Below are 22,558 nucleotides of genomic sequence, written 5' to 3' on the forward strand. Positions count from 1 at the left end.
TAAACCAGTCAATGTTTTTGCTTAAGCTTCCGTACGCAAATCGTGGTGGACAAAGATATATATCAGGAATCTCAGAAAATATGCACTTGACAAAATAGTGCAAAATTAGTTGTTTGGAGTGAAGGGAATAAATTTCTCATGTATACAAAACAGAAAAGACCTAAAGATGAAGTATTAACAGCAAGAAATATATGTAAGTAAACAAAGAAATTCCTTTTGTAGGTAACTATTTGCATTTTTTAAAACATCAAAGGTACGCATATACTTGCCATTCCAAAATAATTCTAAAAAATGGTAAGTAAAGCACGTTTCATATAACTGTCATTAAATATAGTGAATATGAACTACCAAATAATGATAATGATGGTGATGACGCTGACCCTGAAATACAACAGTAGTATACCTCCACAAATGGAGGAAAGATGGTGGTGTCCAATTTCAGAACACCATTCTGTGTACCACTGCCCTAAGCCATTTTCCAGACCTCTCTAATGTGTTGTGGAACATGTGAAAGTTGTTTGTGAGTTGACTGTTTTCATGGCCTTAGTGTCAGCATATTGAATTATAGTTCCTGGGTTTAGTTTCTGCTAATTTGTTTTAATTCTTCTGTTGTCGTGAGTTCTAATATGAAGTATAGTCAATCTCTTGAAGTAAACTTGGATGGAGTTACATAAATAATTTATTTAAAAGAAATCACTGACACAGGTCATAGATGTTAATTGTTGTTGAAAGGCTGTGGGTGCATGAAATTATATTGCAGTACTGTTAATGTTGTAAGACATTGCTGACAATGATTCATCCAATTTTTTAAAGTATTAGATGAACAGTGTATATGCTGGCAAGTGTGGAAAACTCTACACTTGCTGTTTAGAAGACAAACACAGTGATATACAGGGTAAAAAACTGCCCTGGCTATTTGCATGACACAATAAACATTTAGGAAAACATTCATTGGTAAAAAGATTGCAACAATTAATTACTTGTACTACGACCTTACATTTAACCCAGGTTACAGATTGTCCCCTAATGCCATTGGTTGGTGATGCACTTTCCTTATTTCGTTTCATACATTGAGAATATTATCAAAACTGATTTTTAAAATATAGGGCACCACAAATATACTTGTTTTAGAAATAAAAGGAATTATATCTACTTATTACGTGTGGAAAAAATCTGACGCAAAAGTTGTACTATTTGTCAAACAGTTGTTTGTTCAAAGTAACAGGAAAATACAGTTAAAAAGCACAATAAGGAAAAAGAGGAGAAGGCAGACACAAAGAAAGGAAGAAAAAGGTACATAACAGAAAAGATACACGATCATAAATTTGATGTTTATTTTTAAGACTATGCTTTCCTTACAGGTGCTGTATTAATCACATAAAATATGGTCGGATTTGATTATTTCTTCAATTTCTTACTGCCTTTTTAGCTGATTTTGGGAAATTCCTCCAAATCGGATTTCCTATTAAATTACGAGGATAACTTCCATGACACAAATTGCCAGTATTTAATTTGCTAGGATAGATTCACTGCAAAGGTATCCAAAGAGCTAACAACATCTTCTTACACATTTATCTTAATATGTATGGTAATCGTTCAGATTGAAGTTGTGAAAACACTAATATGCATGTCATATAAGTATCCAAACTACTTTTTATAGCTTTTTCCCCTCACTTCAGTTGTCTATGCCATTCACCAACATCAGAGTTAACTGCTTTTAACAATCCATCCTTCTTCTCTTCTTGGGTAGTTTTTACAGTTTTAGATAGTTATCTACATGGAAGGTATGGAACAGCTGTTCTTGAAAACGAATTAATGAAAGCTCTAGATACTGTCACAGAAATCTTCATTAGCTACTCAGCTAAATGTATTTCTCCTTAACTGATACTTCCATCACTTCTTGGCAAAACAACTTTGTAATTATAAATGAATAGCACAATGTTGTGTATGTTCTACAAAATTAATTCATTTTTGTTAACTGCTTACCAGGCTATCATCAGGCTATAATCGATTGTTGTCATCAACGAAGATACAATACTTGTGAACAATATCAGAAAAATATAGTACACATCAAGAGAAAGGTACGAACATAGAGTAAATGAAATCCTAGAGAGTGCAGTGGCAATGCAGTTAAAAATGTTAAAGTGAAACAGTCAATAAATATGAAGAGAATAGAACAGAAAAATGTGAACACTACACTTAGATAAACAGAACCTATGCAAAAATTAAATTCTATTAACAAGCCCATAAAATAAAATCCTATTTAACAAGAATACTGAAGAATAGCTTGAAATGGTATTACATATGAAAGGCGATACAGAAACTATGAGAGACAGAACTGAAAATTAATACATTAAATGAAGACTGTGGGAAAGGCGTTTGTTCATTATTAGTGTGGTTCTAATGGCTCTGAGCACTATGGGACTTAACTTCTGAGGTCATCAGTCCCCTAGAATTTAGAACTACTTAAACCTAACTAACCTAAGGACATCACACACATCCATGCCTGAAGCAGGATTCGAACCTGCGACGTAGTGGTCGCGCGGTTCCAGTCTGTAGCGCCTAGAACCACTCTGCTACTCCGGCTAGCCGGTTATTAGTGTGCTATAGTGATCACATTGTGACACCAAAGTCTGCAAAGCAAATCAATACCACAGATATTAGTGACAGCTTATTGAAATCTGTAACTACATATGGGAGGTGCTCCTGAAGACCACACCTTTCCTCTCAAAGCAGCAACTTCATACTCAGGTCAACATAGTGTCGAGTTAGCATGAGCTCCTAAGCTATAGGAGCTAACATCGTAGTATAAGGTCAACATAATAGTTAAAGATTCTCATGGACTTGTTCATTTACTGTAAATGTGGAACACTGTACTGTAACAGAACAGTTTGTTAATCAGCGCATCAAGTGGTTCATTAATAGTAACTTATCAAACAATCCTATGGCAAAGATCCATGCCAAATTTAAGTAAATATTTTGTTCATGTATGTAATAATGTGAACTAATATTTCAAATGTTCTGCTTTAATTTGCCAATTCACTGAGCACTCAAAGAACCCACAGTTGTGGCTGGGCGATTGCAGTTTTGTCCAGTGCCAAGAATTAGGGTGCCTAGCATATCGAGTTTGTAGCCTTTGTTTGTTAATGGGAAGGCATGTTACTCTGACTGGCAACTATGGTCCTCATAAAGTACATCCTCAGGAAATGTGAAGTTATAATTTGCAATCTCCAGTGATATTCATGTTCAGCCATGTTCTTTGGTGTGACGTCATAAGTGCATGACTGCATGTGAGCTGGCTCTCTAAGTTTTTATATATTTTTAGGTTCCAGATACATATTTTAACGGTTTTTGTGATAATATTTACTATATAAGTGACTTATTAGTGGTTTATCCATTCACCTCTGCCTTTCTTGTTTTGTGACCTGATATTTGTGAGTGTTTTGTATCGAGCCACTTAACCTCTTACCTGTGTTTACATTCTGCGCTGACCAGTTGCACCTTTAGCGGCTCATCGAAAGCTAAGTACTTATTAATTGTTTGTGTATAGTGGTTTATTTAGGAACTATAGTAGTTTTCAACCAGTGTTCTTGGTGTTTTCTGGTGAAATAATTTCAGAAGAACTTTTTGGGAACTGTTTTCAGCTTCGTTACTGTGTCATTATACGTTTGATTTCCTTTCTGTGTTAGTCTCTTGTTATATTCTCATTTGTTGTTGATTGATACTATTAATAACAGTAGTTACTTCCATTGTAGAGTAAGTTTGTGATTATTGTAGTCGGTTTTTAACATCTTATTGTAGTAGCGGAACTTAAATAAAGTACTTTTCTTCTTTCAATAACTGTAAAATTTTACCATGAGTGGGAAGTGTGGGCTTTGCTGTAGGTTCGTGAGTAGTGGATTGCGGTGTGAGACTTGTTCGAAGTATTTTCACTGGGGGGAACATACTGCGGAAGCCATTGGGCATTCTGGTGAGATCCTCTCCTGGAACTGCAGGTTATGTAGCAAGAGTAAGTTGATAGAGGAGCAGAAGCATAAGATCTGTGCTCTTCAGGTGCAGTTGAAAAACGCACAGGAGGAGCTAGATAGGATGAGGAGGGAGAAGGTGCTGGGGAATGGGAGCTGGCTGTTGACAAGAGATCCGCTAGGAGAAGGAGATTTTCAGATAGATATACTGACCAACTGTCAGATTCTAGTGGAGAGGAATCTCTAGTAGCTGTAGACGTAGGAAGTGGGCAGCAGACCTCAGCAGTTATAGTGGCTAGGACAGTTGCAAAGTCGAAGAAAAAGAAGAATGTTCTGCTGTTACGTAGTTCTCATGGCAGAGGTGTAGGCTAGCAGTTGCAAGAAGTGTTGGGGGAGTGAGTACCAGGTCACCAGCATTGTGAAGCCTAATGCAGGATTGGCTCATATGACTATTAACATAGGGGGATTATGTAGGGATTTTACTAAAGAGGATCAGTTAGTGATTGTGGGTGGGGCTGGTAATAGTATTGATAGGAATGGGGAGTATGAAATAGATGGTGACCTGGAAAAGATAGCCACTCAGACTGGCGACACAAATGTGCATTTCGTGGAACGGTTTCTGTGTCACGATCAGCCTCATCTTGATACAGCCGTCAGGTGTAATTACATGAGACTTGAGGGTGCGCTGATGACAGAAGGCATGGGTCACATTTCAGTGGTGTCAGTGGAGTCTATCAGCAGGATGGGTTTCACTAGACATGGCCTGCACCTCAACAGATATGGGAAGGGGAGGTTGGCAAAGTTTGTAGGTGACAGCATAGGTGGGGGTGGTGGGATCACTCATGGGGAAATTCCTGTAGTAGTGGGTGTTAGAGCTGCACCTTTTTTAGATTGAAGTCAGCTGTTAGGTGTTCCTGCCTGAGGGAAGTCTCTCTAAGAAAGGAACCACTTTCGACAAAGCTTAGGTATCCGAGTAATGAGGGAATTAGTATATTTCATCAAAATATACAAGGTATTAGATATAAAGTTAGTGAACTGCTTATAGATGTTGACTCTGAAATTATTGGTATACTTGAACACTTCTTAAATAAGGAGATAATTCAGAGGCTTCCTTTACCAGGATACAGGTTGGCTGGCAGCTTTTCTAGGAGCTCTTTGCGGTGCAGGGGAGTAGCCATGTATGTGAAAAACGGAATCCCATTTAAGTCAATTGATGTTTCAAAGTACTGCACAATGTTGTGCAGGCGTGGTTAAATTTAGTGAAGCTGAACTTCTAACTGTTGTTATTTGTAGATCACCAGACTCCAATTTTACAACACTTTATAAGAAATACAAAAATTTAGTTATATGTGGTGACTTCAATATTAATTGCATAAGTGATTGTGCAAGGAAAAGGATGCTGGTAGAACTCCTTAATTCATATAATATTATGCAAACCGTATTCTTTCCAACGAGAGTGCAAGGGAACAGTAGAACAACCATAGACAATATTTTTGTTGATTCCTCATTACTAGAAGGGTATTCTGTTAGCAAAAAGGTGAATGGGTTTTCAGATATGATGCACAAATTTTAACTCTAAAAAGATTTTTGTGCTGCAACACATGTTAAATATAGTTATCAACTTTTTACGAAAGCTGATTCAGTTGCTGTAGAGACCTTTGTAAACCTTATCAAGGAGCAAGAGTGGCAAGATGTTTATAGTGCTGATACAGTAGACGATAAATATAATGCTTTCCTCAAAACTTTTCTCGTGCTCTTTGAAAGTTGCTTTCTGTTAGAGCATTCAAAACAGGGTACTAGCACAAACTGGCAACTTGGGTGGCTGACTAGAGGGATAAGAGTATCTTGTAGAACAACGTCGCAATTATATCAAAACATTAGAAACATTCAAAATCTAAATGCAACAGCCCATTGCAAACAGTACTGTAAGGTGCTTAAAAATGTTGTTAGGAAGGCAAAAAGTATGTGGTATGCAGACAGAATGGCTAAATCTCAGGATAAAATTAAAACCACATGGCCAGTTGTAAAGGAAGTGGCTGGTCTGCAGAGACAGATCGAGGATATAGAATCAGTGCATAGTGGGAATGTCTGTGTTAGTGATAAGTCGCATATATGTACAGTATTTAATAATCACTTTGTGAATATAGCAGGTGAAGTAAATAGAAACCTAGTCCCAACAGGGAATCATATAGCGCTCTTAGAAAAAAGTGTTCCAAGACTGTTATCTGAAATGCTCCTCCATGATACTGACAGGAGGGAGATTGAGTTAATAATTAAATCACTAAAGACCAAGAACTCTCATGGACATGACGGGGTATCTAGCAGAATTCTTAAGTATTGCTCTATGTATGTTAGCCCAGTACATAGCCATATCTGTAACTTTTCCTTTAGGAGTGGTTGGTTTCCTGACCGATTAAAGTACTCGGTAGTAAAGCCCCTTTATAAAAAGGGAGACAGGGATAATGTTGACAATTTTAGACCTATTTCTATGCCATCTATGCTAAAGTTATCGAGAAGGTTGTATATACAAGGTTACTGGAGCATTTAAATTCACATGATTTGCTGTCAAATGTACAGTTTGGTTTTAGAAATGGTTTAACAACTGAAAATTCTATATTCTCTTTTCCCTATGAGGTTTTGGACGGATTAAATAAAAGGTTACGAACGCTGGGTGTTTTCTTTGATTTAACGAAGGCTTTTGACTGTGTTAAGCACAAAATATTACTGCAGAAGTTGGACCATTACAATTGGTTCGCCTCTTACTTTAAGAACGGAAAGTAGAAGGTAATTCCCCGCAATATTGAGAGTTGTAGTGATGTTCAGTCCCAATGGGGCACTGTTAAGTGGGGCGTTCCCCAATGATCGGTGCTGGGGCCACAGCTGTTTCTTATTTATATAAATGATATGCCTTCTAGTATTACAGGTTATTCAAAAATATTTCTGTTTGCTGATAACACTAGCTTGGTAGTGAAGGATCTTGTGTGTAATATTGAAACAGTATCAAATAATGTAGTCCATGAAATAAGTTCGTGGCTTGTGGAAAATAATTTGATGCTAAATCACAGTAAGTCTCAGTTTTTACAGTTTCTAACAATTCTACAAGAACCGATATTTTGCTGAGACAGAATGGGCATATTATAAGCTAGACGAAAAAGTTCAAGTTCCTAGGCGTTCGGATAGATAGTAAGCTGTTGTGGAAAGCCCCTGTTCAGGATCTTGTTCAGAAACTAAATGCTGCTTTATTTACCATTAGAACAGTATCTGAAATAAGTCTCAGTTCAACACGAAAAGTATTCTACTTCGGATATTTTCATACTCTTGTGTCATATGGTATTATTATTTGGTGTAATTCTTCTGATTCAATAAGTGTATTGGCTCAAAAACAGGCTGTTCGATCTATATGTGGTGTTAGTTCGAGAACCTCTTGTCGACCCCTATTCAATAGTCTGGGAATTCTGACAGTGCCCTCACAGTATGTATTTTCTTTCATGTCGTTTGCTGTTAGCAATATTAGCTTATTCCCAAGAGTTAGTAGCTTTCATTCAGTTAATACTAGGCAGAAATCCAATCTGCATGTGGAATGCACTTCCTTCTATTCTGTCGAGGAGGTCCTGGAAGAGCTGAAAAATTAAGCAAATTCCAGTGTTACATTGTTGATTTTCTTTATTTAAACTTATGACTTGTCTCCTGAATATGTTTCTTATATTTCATTTTATCTTTTTCTACTATCGTGTTTTAATTTTATGTATTGACTCGTTCCATGACCATGGAGACTTCTCCTTAATTTGGTCTCACGGAACAATAAATAAATAAATAAATAAATAAATAATGTTGCAATGTCTCTGCCTGGTTGACCAATATGAAACTTATCACACTCAGGACAAGTAATTCTGTATACCTCACTGTTGCCTAGTAGCTGGGTCTGATATTTACTATTGAAAATTCACTGGACAGTGGTGTTCCTCACATAGTAGGAAAAATTATACTTGCAGGATTTCAGTGTTTTGTATACGCACTGCAGTATTTGTCCTAGGTATGGAACAGTACACCACTTCCACAACAGCAGAGGTAGCATAGGGGAGGAACATAATTTTCAATTTTTGCTTTCTATACAAGGTATGGCTGCACAGGACAAAGTCCTTTCCTTTCTCTCTGGTGTTCCATAACCAGTCAATTCTGGTTAGAGACTATTATGGAATTTCTCCATTTTTCGTGAAGAACAACCATAGGCTATTATTACTATAGAGTTGCCACTCCTAAAGATATTTTACAGCTGTTATCAGCTACTGTCTCGCAAGTGATTCATGTACCCTGTCAGTCGGCATCAAGTGTACAGCACATTGTCAATTGATGCAAATTTTATCAAAGAGTTTGCACATTTTGTAAGTAAGGTAAGACATGGGAACCAAGTTGCTCTTTACCTAGAGAGATTTGGAAAACTGCCTAAAAATCACGTCCAGGCTGGCCAGCACAGTGGTCCCTATCATTATTTGTTAGGTAGATTTGATATATGGTTGGCTGACCCCCCAGCCCCAATCCCTCCTGAGCCCCATCATATCCAGGAACTGGTACTTTCAAGTGCTTGGCTATCTAGATGGGTTATAGGCATTGAATGAAGCAATAAATTTTATTATATCTAGCTCTGCTTTGAAATCTTAAGGGACATAGTAAATGATAAGAGATGGTGCACCACAAAGTTTAAAGCTGAGGTTATATGTATAACATATTAACATATTCGTTAAAAAGTATATTTTCTGACTTTGATGCAAAGACACTAATTTGAACCTAGTGCCCCTAGACTGTATGGGGTTCTGAAACTACATAAACAAGTTATACGCATATTCCCACATGTATGCTCATTCACAGTCCCGTCCTACAAACTGGCAAGTTAATTTGACAGTTAAATTGAAAGTAAGACAAAAGTCAAATTTAAGCATGGTAGACACTTTAAATAAAATAAAAAATTAAATCATCTCTAACAGTATTAAATTAGTATCCTTGGTTGTCTATAGTTTGTTTGCAAACAAACCATAAGGGGAATGTGTTAATTATTATTCTAATGGAGTTGATATATGGCACTAATTCCAACCCTATGGAAGTGGATGGCTTGACACTGCCCACTCAGAGATACTTAGAACAAAACTAATTCCAGTTACAAATTACTACATGAACAGTTAGATGACTTAGAAATGGCATCACCTCATAGTCCACTTTTCACTGAAATAATCATGGACGATTTTGAGCAACTCTTCTTGAATAAGTAACCTGTGAGTGCAACTAATAAATACTGGATGTACGTGAAAATACACAACAAGATAGCTCAGCACATTTTTTTCATAACATATACAATCACTACAAAAGCATTCAGTTCACAATGGATATTATCAACAAATACATATACATAATAGATCTAACCACTGATACAAGGATATAAACAAGATTTATAGAAAAACTACAACTACAAACACAGTAATACCTTCTTGGTCACAACACACAGTGACAAACAAACATGCAGCTTTCTACTTAGTGATTCTCCCTGTCTTATCTGTTCCCAGGTCTAAAGAAATTTTCAAAGCGAGTTAGATACAATAAAATTTAATCCATCAAGTAACAGCTGTAGCCCTGTCCTGAGTGACCACTGCTTACATAGGAAACTAACAGTGAAAATTATATTCCTCCATTATGCTACCTCTGCTGCTGTTCCCAGTGTATGCAGAAATTTGTGTACAATCCCATATCTAGGACAGTTACTACATATTCTAGACAAAGCACTGAAATCCTGCAACTATAAATTTTTCTACTATTTGAGGAGTACCACTCCCCAGTGCATTTTCAATAGCAAAGATGAGAGACAGTTATTAGGCAAGAGTGGGCCATATAAAATTGCTTGTTATGACTGTGATTTTCATATTGTCCATTCAGGCAGAGACAATGCAAATTGGTTGGCTGAACATGAACGCCAATGTAGGTCACAGAATTATTTCTGAACGTGTACTGAGTGCAGGCCACAGTTACCAACCACAGTATCACATCCTCCCCTCATCAAAGACCACAAAACTTGACCTTCTGGGAGCGCTAGAAATCCTCAGACATCTTGCCCACAGTCTTGATCTAATGTTACATGACCTAGCCCAGCTCATGTATTGCCCTTCTTCTAAACTTCACTTAATTTTCACAGTTTTCCCGTCCTTCCCACGCTGTCTGTTCCATTTTAATCCTGTATTTTTCCTGTTGTTGTTTATTTCATTGTGATTGCTTGTTTACTCCCAATTTATTGATATTACAAAAAATGGCTCTGAGCACTATGGGACTTAACTTCTGAGGTCATCTGTCCCCTAGAACTTAGAACTACTGAAACCTAACTAACCTAAGGGCATCACACACATCCATGCCCGAGGCAGGCTTAGATCCTGTGACCGTGGTGGTCGCGCGTTTCCAGACTGTAGCCCCTAGAACCGCTCGGCCACTCCGGCCAGCACTGATATTACAACTGTCAGTTCTACTGTGGTGTCACCGCCAGACACCACACTTGCTGGGTGGTAGCCTTTAAATCGGCCGCGGTCCGGTAGTATACGTCGGACCCGCGTGTCGCCATTATCAGTGACTGCAGACCGAGCGCCGCCACACGGCAGGTCTAGAGAGACTTCCTAGCACTCGCCCCAGTAAGTACAGCCGACTTTGCTAGCGATGGTTCACTGACAAATTACGCTCTCATTTGCCTAGACGATAGTTAGCATAGCCTTCAGCTACGTTATTTGCTACGACCTAGCAAGGCGCCAAGATCAGTTTCTATTGATATTGTAAATCATGTAATGTCCAGAGCTACGTTCGCCATTAATGGATTAAAGTTAAGTATTCCACCAGCTACCCCCCGTATTTCTCAATTCTAATTCCCTTGTCATGTTCCAGACCTCACGCCAGCCTGCGTGAGCTTAAACGCTTGCATTTCGGCCTCCTGTAGTAACGGTGTTGGCTTTCCTGCCAACCACAACATTGGCGACGAGAGTAGCAGTGTTCTTATAGATATTGCTCTGATGTGCTTGTGTAATGGCTACACCACAATCTCCAGATGTACTGTCCGAATTTTATCGCTTACAGAATCAGCAGACGCAGGCCTTACTGGATGCCCTTGGACAGCTCGTCCAGGGTAAACGTGCGATGCAAAACGATGCGGCTAAAGCCGCTTCACCGCTAACGCAGCCACACCACGCTGTCGCACCAACTTTTCCACCTTTTGATGCTGCACTGGAAAGCTGGACGGAGTGGTCACGCCAATTTGGATTCCATCTCGCCGCCTACAGAATTCAAGGTAACGAGCGGCAACCTTTTTTGTTATCGTCAGTAGGGGTGACCACGTACCGTGTGATAGTCAAATTATTTCCCCGACGCAACGTAGCAACTCTGTCCTACGAAGAAATTTTGTCTGCATTAGATGCATACTTCAAAGAATAAGTCAATGTAGTTGCCAAACGGTATACCTTCTTTCGTACAAAACGTACGGCAGGCCGGACTAATCGGGAGTGGGTTGCAACCTTGCAAGGCCTTACTAGGGATTGAGCTTTTTAGTGTCAATGTGGACTCCCTTATTCAGATACTATGGTACGTGATGCAACAGAACGTTTCTGATGTTCGTATAAGGGAACAGATTTTGAAACTAGTCAATCCCTCCCTTCAACAAGTGATGGACATATTGGATCGGCAGGACACACTTGACTTTGCTTAGGAATCATTTGAAACTTCGCCAGCAGTGTGTCAGGTTAACCGGCCCGCCGGGCGAGCTGCACGGAACAGTAAACAGTCCTCGCTCCCGGCCGCGCCGCTGCCACCAGGCTCTCAGCCACGTGTGCCGCGCCGGCAAGCTAATGCAGTGATCAAATCATGCCCGCGATGTGCTACTAAACATTCGCATGAGAATTGCCCTTCACGCCAAGCTATTTGCTTTTATTGTGATAAAAAAGGACATGTTCAGAGTGTTTGCCAGAGAAAGCTCAGATCGGAAGCTCAAAACTGTTCCAGGCCCTTTGCATCGTTTCGGAATCGGAATCGAACCAAGGATACTCAGGCTCGCGGAACGTCGCCCATGGAAATTCATGTAGTTCATTCCACTCCGCGCAGTGCCACTCTCTCTAACAGTGACTGTGTTCGTCCCAAAAATAGTGTGCGTCGACGTCGCCGGAACTCCCGTCATGTCGCAAGTGATATGTACCAGTGTCAGTTCACGTTGCAAGAGACAGTCGCTCTTGTCGTCAGCAGGACAACAAACTTTTTGTAGACTTGGACATTAACGGCAAAGTGATACCATTCCAGCTCGATACCGGAGCTGCAGTTTCACTGGGCACACCTCCGTTGCGTGACGCAAATGTTAAATTATCTAGCTATTCCGGTCAAGATATCCCTGTGTTAGGACAGTGCAGCCTTCTTGCAACATACAAAGGACAAACAAAACTTGTGTCATTTTACGTCCTTCGTTCTTCTTCTGCAGTGAACTTGTTTGGTTTCCATTTATTTCAGTTGTTTAACTTGTCTATAGTAAATCAGGTCCTCTCAGTGAACCAGACTGTGCCTTCAGACAGTGTTTCTCGTCTATGTGAAGAATTTGCAGATATTTTTGCACCGGGCCTCGGTTGCGCTAAGAACTATAAAGCACATTTGGTACTGAAAGTACACGCGCAACCGAAATTTTTCAGAGCGCGCAATGTTCCCCATGCATTGCGTGATGAGGTCGCAAAAACGTTGCACGATTTAGAATCACAAGGTGTAATTGAACGTGTGTAAGCTTCTCTCTGGGCATCACCCTTAGTAATTTTGCCAAAACCGTCCGGCAAATTGAGACTTTGTGTGGACTTCAAGGCAACAGTGAATCCACAACTAGTGATTGCAACTTTTCCTTTACCCCGGCCGGAAGATCTTTTTGACAAACTGTGCCCGGGTAAATATTTTTCGAAGTTGGACGTAGCAGATGCGTACTTGCAAATACCGGTGGACGAAGAATCCCAGCGCGTTTTGGTGGTTAACACGCATCTTGGTTTGTATCAATTCAAACGACTGCCATTCGGGTGTGCATCCGCCCCTGCATTGTTTCACTAATATCTACAAACTGTTTGTGCGGCGGTCCCTACTGCAGCAAATTATCAGGACGATATTGTGATCTCCGGAAAGATGGAAGAAGAACATTTGGCCAATCACAGAACGTTATTTCAGGTCTTGCGACAAAATGGTCTTCGCTTGCGGAAGGGCAAATGTGTGTTTTTTGCTCGAGACTTGCCATACTTGGGACATGTACTCAATGCCCAAGGCATATATCCCAGTCCAACGCACCTCCGTGCCATACGAGACTTGCCTTCGCCGCAGAATTTGAAGCAGCTACAGTGTGTGCTGGAAAAAATCAACTATTATAATAAATATGTGCCGCAGGCCTCTTCCATTTCAGCTCCGCTTCATCGCTTACGCCGTAAAGGTGTTCCGTTCGTCTGGACGACGGAATGCGAACGCGCCTTTCGCCAGCTGAAATCGGCGTTGCTTTCCAATACTTGCCTTACGCCGTTCGATCCCCAGAAGCCCCTCTTGTTGATGGTGTATGCATCGGATTTCGGGATCGGTGCTGGGCTTGCGCACAAAGATGGGTCGCACGATCGCCCTATTGCTTTTGCGTCCAAATTGCTCTCGTCTGCGCAAAGAAATTATTCACAGATCGAGAAAGAAGCATTGGCTCTCGTATTTGGTGTTAACAAAGTTTCATGATTTCTTCTATGGTCGTCACTTCACCATAATCACAGACCACAAACATTTGACATCGCTTTTTCATCCGACCAAGCCTATACCTCCACGTACAGCGCAGAAATTCATTCGCTGGTCTCTTTTCCTCTCGTAGTACCGCTACGATATCTTGTATCGGTCCACTGCTAAGCACGGAAACGCCGATGCTTTGTCCCGCTTGCCTGTTGCTGCGGGTAGGGCATTCGATTCCTCCGAAGTTGCTTGCATGTTCCTTGATGCGGAAACCGATGACGTGGTCGAATAGTTTCCGATTGATTTTCGTCGTGTAGCTACAGCCACAGCTGCCGACCCTGTCCTTGCTCCCGTTCTGCGTTTTGTTGCTACGCAATGGCCCTTGTCAAAGTCACGGATCGGGGACCCGTTGGTTCGCCGATTTTTTGCTCACAAGGAGAGACTTTTTGTACGACGTGGCGTTTTGCTGTTGCGTTCTGATAATGATCAGTCCAGGGTCGTGGTACCACGTTCGTTAGAGTCCTCTGTCTTACAGCTTCTCCACCAAGGACATTGGGGTATAGTGAGAACGAAACAACTTGCTCGTCAGCACTGTACTTGGTTCGGAATCGATGCCACGATTACGAATATGTGCTCTTCTTGCATGGTGTGTGCCGACCAACAATCAGCACCACCGCGGAAATTCTTTGCATGGCCAAAAGCCACTTCCCCTTGGCAACGCTTACACATCGATTTTGCTGGTCCATTCTGGAATGCTCGATGACTGGTTGTGGTAGATTCATTCAGTAATTTTCCTTTTGTTGTCCGGATGTCTTCCACGACATCATCTGCCACCATCCAAGCGTTATCTGCTATCTTTTGCAATGAAGGTCTTCCACAGACTATTGTTTCCGACAATGGGGCACAATTCATGTCCGCAGAATTTCAGTCATTCTGCAAGGCCAATGGTATTCAACATCTGTCGTCCGCGCCGTTTTCGCCACAGTCAAACGGTGCCGCTGAACGATTGGTCAGGACTTTCAAGTCACAGATGTTGAAGTTGAAAGAGTCGCATACTCGGGAGGACGCGTTATTGCTCTTTTTGTCCTCGTATCGCTCTCAGCCCCGCGATGGTCGCTCGCCAGCTGAGTTGCTCCACGGTCGCCCTCATCGAACCTTGATGTCTTTGGTCCATCCACCGCATCAGGTTCCTGTGCAGCGGCAGACACCTGCTTTTGCTCCAGGCGACATGGTCTACTATCGGCACTATCGAGGTTCACGGCGTTGGCTCGAAGGGCGCAGTCTTCGCTGCCTCGGACGCGCTATGTATCTGGTTTTGGGGGCCTCTGGTGAGGTGCGTCGGCATCTCAATCAGCTGCGCCTCTGTCGTCGCACGGGATCTGCCGCTCGCCGTCTGCTTCCAGCGACGGTGCCGTCCGTTCAGCGCCCTGGGGACCCATCTACTGGCTCGCGTCAGCCCCAGGTGTTACCGACACTGCCTTCCATTTTGCCCCATGGCGACGCGCCGCCGCCGCCGCCGCTTGTTCTCCCGCCGGCGACGCCCGCAGTGGACGCGTCGCTGCAACCGCCGGGCGCCTCCCTGGGTCACGCGCCGCCGATCCCTTCCCGTGACCAGTTGTCCTCCGACATGGAACTCTTGCCCACTCAGGACCATATGTCGTCTTCGCCCGTCGGGTGACCCGGCCCGATGGAGGTCGACCCTTCGGCGCCTCCTGTCTCTCTACGGGCGCATACACTGCATGTTGGCGTGCACCCTGGAGCAGGTTTTCAGGCGTTTCCTAGCTCCCCGCGGTCCGAATGGAAGGGTGCGGGTGGCACAGCCTCGCCTGTTGTTAGGCTCTCCACCTCGTCGCATACGTCAACATGCGGTCCTCCCCACGGCGGGCGGAAGCCTTATGCCACAACCGTACGTCGATTTGCGGGGGAGGAATGTGGTGTCACCACCAGACACCACACTTGCTAGGTGGTAGCCTTTAAATCGGCCGCGGTCCGGTAGTATACGTCGGACCCGCGTGTCGCCATTATCAGTGACTGCAGACCGAGCGCCGCCACACGGCAGTTCTAGAGAGACTTCCTAGCACTCGCCCCAATTGTACAGCCGACTTTGGTAGCGATGGTTCACTGACAAATTACGCTCTCATTTGCCGAGACGATAGTTAGCATAGCCTTCAACTACGTTATTTGCTACGACCTAGCAAGGCGCCATGATCAGTTTCTATTTATATTGTAAATCATGTAATGTCCAGAGCGACGTTCGTCATTAATGGATTAAAGTTAAGTATTCCACCAGCTACGCCCGTTTTTCTCAATTCTAATTCCCTTGTCATGTTCCAGACCTCACGCCAGCCTGCGTGAGCTAAAACGCGTGCATTTCGGCCTCCTGTATTAAGGTGTTGGCTCTCCTGCAAACCACAACATCTACCTCTTACACTGTTTCTGTAATATCTTCCACATGTAATATCCTTTCAAGGTATTCTTTAGTATGTTTGCCACATACCAGTTTTATAGTATCGAAGTTGTTAGTTTAAGTTGTTCTCACGTTGTGAGATGTATGTCTGCGTACCAGTTTTCACTACATTCTATGTAACAAAGAAAGTTTGATATATTTGACATCCTAACCATTAAGCAATAAGTATACGGCAAAAAATGAGTAAATGTTTTCTTTGACAATGCAGTGCCAACACAATGAAAACGTTTAAAATTTTTACAATAAATAAATATAAAGAGAACAAAACAAAGAAGCATTAAGAATAAATATTATCTATTCCGTTATGATGTTACTGAGCGAGATGGCTCAATGGCTAGCACACAGCACTCACATTCGGGAGGATGACGTTTCAAAACTGGGATGGTTCCTATGGAAGAGCACGGCCGACTTTTTCCCCATCCTTCCCTAATGCAATGGGACCAATGACCTCACTGTTTGGTTCTCTCCCACAAATCGACCAACCGACGTTAACAATGTTACAAACTTTCAGGAATGATGGAGAAGGGTAAAAGTATGAGTCTGAGGTAAGGGTCTCTCATCGGGAAACGACTGACAAGGGGAAGGCGCAACACGGCCAAACGATTCGGCTCAAATTTGGCAGGTCGGTTGTGTACAACCTAAAACGAAGGACTCTAAGATGTTTTAGCTCAACATTCCCCAGTTTCTATGAAAATCACCCCTAAAGATTATGATTAGCAATCGACTATAAATTGGCGGAATCGATAGATAATTGTAAATAGAACGTTTTTCATCATCAGGTATGGGGTCCGCAAACGCATACTTTTCCAGAAATCGAGGAAAGAAACGTTTACAACTGCCTCTTATGTACACACATGCTAAATGGTTTTCACCGAGAGCACCTGTCCGCCCCCGGTAGCTGAGTGGTCAGCGTGACAGACTGTCAATCCTAAGGGCCCGGGTTCGATTCCCGGCTGGGTCGGAGAGTTTCTCCGCTCAGGGACTGGGTGTTGTGTTGTCCTAATCATCATCATTTCATCCCCATCGACGAGCAGGTCGCCGAAGTGGCGTCAACTTGAAAGACCTGCACCAGGCGAACGGTCTACCCGACGGGAGGCCCTAGCCACACGACGTTTCATTTCATTTCACCGAGAGCACCGATAGTATTGCCGGCACGGTGATTCTGAGGGTTAGCTGCCCTATGTAATAAATAACCGAGTGAACGGATTAACGAAGAGCCTGAACGGGTGTCATCGCACGTCCGCCCTGCACAAATTCAACAAACAATATAGAACAAAATGAGATCAACAAAAAAAAAAGCACAACGCCCAAGGTAACTGGCTGGCAAGGGGAGAACCCGAGTTCGAATCTCGAGGAAACTGTACGGTTTTAATGTTTTTTTTTAATTGTAGGTTTTCGTAGCAGAATTCGTAGGGATAGGAGGGCCAATAAGGTACGAGACTTAACACGGAATAGTAATAGTAATAAGGTAGGCAAACTAATTTCCCAAGTGACGTGAATTAGCAAAGAATTAAACTTTTAAGCCTTGTCACATGGAAACAACTCCTAGTAAAAGTGCTGCGAATTCCTCACTAGTGACCACAGGTAGCCAACCGCGCGACGCTTGTTTACAACGAGGCACGGGACAGAATACACGCGGGGCGAGTTACGTTGTCTCCGTTGCCTATTCGTCACATCATAATTGTTAACCTCGAAGAGTGAGGGTGGCCAATACGAACCTTATAGAAGTCAGTCAGAAAGAATTGTTTTCCGTCATTAGGCTGCAGCGAGTCTCGAGGATACATGTAATGATTTTTCATCGTTAATCCGCCGAGTAAAATATGTTTTGTGAAAGAATACAGTGATCTTCCGTAAGTGACATATGACTTGTACTGTATGTACAGGGTGTTTCAAAAATGACCGGTATATTTGAAACGGCAATACAAACAAAACGAGCAGCGATAGAAATACACCGTTTGTTGCAATATGCTTGGGACAACAGTACATTTTCAGGCAGACAAACTTTCGAAATTACAGTAGTTACAATTGTCAACAACAGATTGGCGCTGCGGTCTGGGAAACTCTATAGTACGATATTTTCCACATATCCACCATGCGTAGCAATAATATGGCGTAGTCTCTGAATGAAATTACCCGAAACCTTTGACAACGTGTCCGGCGGAATGGCTTCACATGCAGATGAGATGTACTGCTTCAGCTGTTCAATTGTTTCTGGATTCTGGCGGTACACCTGGTCTTTCAAGTGTACCCACAGAAAGAAGTCACAGGGGTTCATGTCTGGCGAATAGGGAGGCCAATCCACGCCGCCTCCTGTATGTTTCGGATAGCCCAAAGCAATCACACGATCATCGAAATATTCATTCAGGAAATTAAAGATGTCGGCCGTGCGATGTGGCCGGGCACCATCTTGCATAAACCGCGAGGTGTTCGCAGTGTCGTCTAAGGCAGTTTGTACCGCCACAAATTCACGAAGAATGTCCAGATAGCGTGATGCAGTAATCGTTTCGGATCTGAAAAATGGGCCAATGATTCCTTTGGAAGAAATGGCGGCCCAGACCAGTACTTTTTGAGGATGCAGGGACGATGGGACTGCAACATGGGATTTTTCGGTTCCCCATATGCGCCAATTCTGTTTATTGACGAAGCGGTCCAGGTAAAAATAAGCTTCGTCAGTAAACCAAATGCTGCCCACAAGCATATCGCCGTCATCAATCCTGTGCACTATATCGTTAGCGAATGTCTCTCGTGCAGCAATGGTAGCGGCGCTGAGGGGTTGCCGCGTTTGAATTTTGTATGGATAGAGGTGTAAACTCTGGCGCATGAGACGATACGTGGACGTTGGCGTCATTTGGACCGCAGCTGCAACACGGCGAATGGAAACCCGAGGCCGCTGTTAGATCACCTGCTGCACTAGCTGCACGTTGCCCTCTGTGGTTGCCGTATGCGGTCGCCCTACCTTTCCAGCACGTTCATCCGTCACGTTCCCAGTCCGTTGAAATTTTTCAAACAGATCCTTCATTGTATCGCTTTTCGGTCGTTTGGTTGCATTAAACCTCCGTTGAAAACTTCGTCTTGTTGCAACAACAATGTGTTCTAGGCGGTGGAATTCCAACACCAGAAAAATCCTCTGTTCTAAGGGATAAACCATGTTGTCCACAGCACACTTGCACGTTGTGAACAGCACACGCTTACAGCAGAAAGACGACGTACAGAATGGCGCACCCACAGACTGCGTTGTCTTCTATATCTTTCACATCACTTGCAGCGCCATCTGTTGTTGAAAATTGTAACTACTGTAATTTCGAAAGTTTGTCCGCCTGAAAATGTACTGTTGTCCCAAGCATATTGCAACAAACGGTGTATTTCTATCGCTGCTCGTTTAGTTTTTATTGCAGTTTCAAATACCGGTCATTTTTTAAACACCCTGTAGTTGGTAGTAATTAGCTCTTCTGTTTATGTCGTAGTAACTAGTTATTGTTTGTTGTGTCATATCTTTCAGTTGTATAAGCTGAATTATGGAGGATGTACACCCTTCGACAGCGCTGAAATATGTTGTTGGGAGCCTGTCACAGACGACGGCAAGCGGGAAGTTTCCGACGCTGTATTTTGGTTTGTAAGAGTGCTGCAAGACAGATGTATTATCAATACACTACCGGAAGCAGGCAGTTCTATTTTTCGGCGTTCCAGGTTGATAGGAGCGTCTATCGTTCAGCGATTTTTGGAGCTGAAGAACGGAATGACTTTTGTTGATACTGAAGAACTATACCATGAAGGCGAAACAAAAGGTGATTAAGTGGAAGATATCACGACTAGTGAATCGCAAAATGGTCATAACACTTTGGAAATGTTCTCCTCACAGGCAGTCTGTGCTTCATCTGTTCCCGATGAGTAATACAAATCAGTTACTAAACGATTGAAGTAAGGCGCTATACTCCTTGAATTAAAAGTAAAGGCGGTAGTGCTAGCCAGGAATCTACAAACACTGCAAGAATGGAACAACAACAGCTTTGAAAAGGAAGAAAGGCCTGAAAGTTCGGGAAAATGATATCGTTAAAGGAGGGAAAAGACACGACAAATACCAGGCAATAGATAAGTGGACATACGACCGATTTGTCGAATCTCGTCGTCGAAACGAGAATGTAACAACGAGAATACTCCAGTAGTGGGTTGCAAGTGCACTGCTTCAGTATACGACCAACAAGGATTTTACGTTTGCTGCATCATTACCTTGATCAAGGCATTTCAAATCGGAATATAAAATTCGAAGGCACGTCTCTAAATACGTCTCCCACAAGGAGGTAGGAAACATAGAAGATGTACAGAAAGTGGCTTCTCTTTTCAACATGCAAACGGCGACACTTATGACCGGTTTCAATCGTGATTACGTGGCCAACACCGATCAAACAGGATGCGAGTGTCGGGTAAACATTCAATGCACTTTATCGCATAAGGGAGAAAAACGAACCCTTGTCGCAGTTGGTAGTAAATAAAAAACTAATACATTCGTACATGGCGCAATATGCCATCACAGCCTCTGGAAAAGTGTTGCCTAAGGATTTTCTGTGTGTACAAGAAAGGAATGTTACATTTGGTCCTCGGGTTATGAAAGAGGTCAATCGCTTAACCGACTCGTTGAAAAATGTGTACTTTACTTGATCTAAATCCGGGACATTGACACATGTGATTTACAGAAAATTTCTTGAGAATGATTGAAAACCATGCGTTGCTGATAACAAGTTTGTCTAGGATTCATGGGGTGGACAAACTAATACTCTAATGTATGACACGATGTTTATAGATGACGAGGTTCAAGCGACGAGCACGGTAAAAGTAATACCTCCAACCTCCACACTTGTGTGCCAGCCGTGTGATGTTTATTTCTATCGCCGCGTTAAAAACTTTATTTTGAGGCTTCAGAATTGTGGTGTGCTTCTGAAAATCCAGCCGGAATTGCACAACCGCACGGTTGCAATAACTATTCACAGTATAATTTATAACCAACTTTCAGCACCGATTTTTCAGTCAACGATATCGTATGTGTGGTACGCATCAAAATTAAATTCGCAAGAAAGACATATTTTTAAATGTAAACCAAGTTTGTTTTCCGCCGACTCTTCGGAAGGAACAGTGCAACTGTCTAAAGACTGCATTCATTAGATGTTCTTCGTGCCGCGAGTATATTTGTTTCGAATGTTTATATGAAAAGTACCGTCCATCTAGTTCGAAGAAAAGTGAGGACACGTAATAGTGACCGGGCGAGCCATCGTATAGTGACCAGGTGTAACATTTTAGTTGTTTACTATCCCAAGAGGTTTGAGAAATTTATTTGCCTACCTTTTTATCATTTCTTATTGATATGCTTAGCTTATTAACCCTGCTATCCATATCAGATGGGATATGAAAAAATACAAACGAGAAGAATAAAATCCGCTATGTTTCCTCGAAATTCGAGCTCGGCTTTTCCGCTTCCCAGCCAGTTACATTTTTTTGTGTTAAATTGATCATTTTATTCGTTTCCGTTCTTTCAGTTGGTCGCGGCGGACGTCACAAGAAGTTCATCGTTTCGCCTTTCGCTCAGTTTTTTACTACAGCGAACAGCTAGACCCCTGACCGAACACGCTGAGCTACCGTGCCGGCATTACCTTGGCCTTTGCGCTATCGGCGCTCTCGACGAAAAGCGTTTACCATGTGGGTACATAAGCGTCAGTTATAAAAATTTCTTTCCTCGATTTCTGGAAAAGTATGCATTTGTGGACCCCATCCCTGAGGATGAAAAACACTCTATTTACAATTATGCTTTCATCCGCCAATTTTGAGTCGATTGTTCGTCATAACCTTTAGGGGCGATTTTTTCAAAAACGGGAGGGTGTTGAGCCAAAATATATTAGCGTCCTTCGTTTTACGTTGTACATTTACGTTGTACACAAGCGACCTGCCAAATTTTAGCCGAATCGGTTGTCCGTGTCTGAGGCCTTCCCGTTGTGGGTCGAATGATACAAGCAAAAATCGTTCTGATGCGGTACCTCTGACAGTGGAACACATGGATCAATACTGTTGCTGTTAACATTTCTGGATAGGGAAGTTTCAGTGGTGGTAGTATCGACCAAAAGAAGAAAAAGATGTGGAGTAAATATGGGTTATAAAATGCATTGCCCTAAGAGCTATGAGCACTTGTTCATCTTGGACGCTGTGAAACACATATCTTCTACTGAAAGGACTTTGGTTTTCATATTTTTGGAGGAGGTAGTATGGATCAAACCAAGTAAAAAGTATCCAGTAAATATGGGCTCTAAAACACATACCTGAAGAGCTATATGCACTTGTTCATTTTCGCTTCTCTGAAACATATGTCTTCCACGGATTTTAGAGCCGATATTTACTGAAAATTTTTTACTTG

The 22,558-nt window shown here is 42.2% G+C and overlaps 1 protein-coding gene across 1 annotated transcript in view; it reads left to right on the forward strand.

The window, feature by feature from the left end:
• LOC126297401 (ras-related protein Rab-31) overlaps window positions 1-22,558 on the forward strand; it is a 443,067-nt gene that overhangs the window by 340,696 nt on the left and 79,813 nt on the right. The gene's annotated exons all lie outside the window — the stretch shown is intronic.

The sequence above is a fragment of the Schistocerca gregaria genome, chromosome X (genome assembly GCF_023897955.1).
Source record: "Schistocerca gregaria isolate iqSchGreg1 chromosome X, iqSchGreg1.2, whole genome shotgun sequence".
In the NCBI taxonomy this organism is placed as follows: Eukaryota; Metazoa; Arthropoda; class Insecta; order Orthoptera; family Acrididae; genus Schistocerca; species Schistocerca gregaria.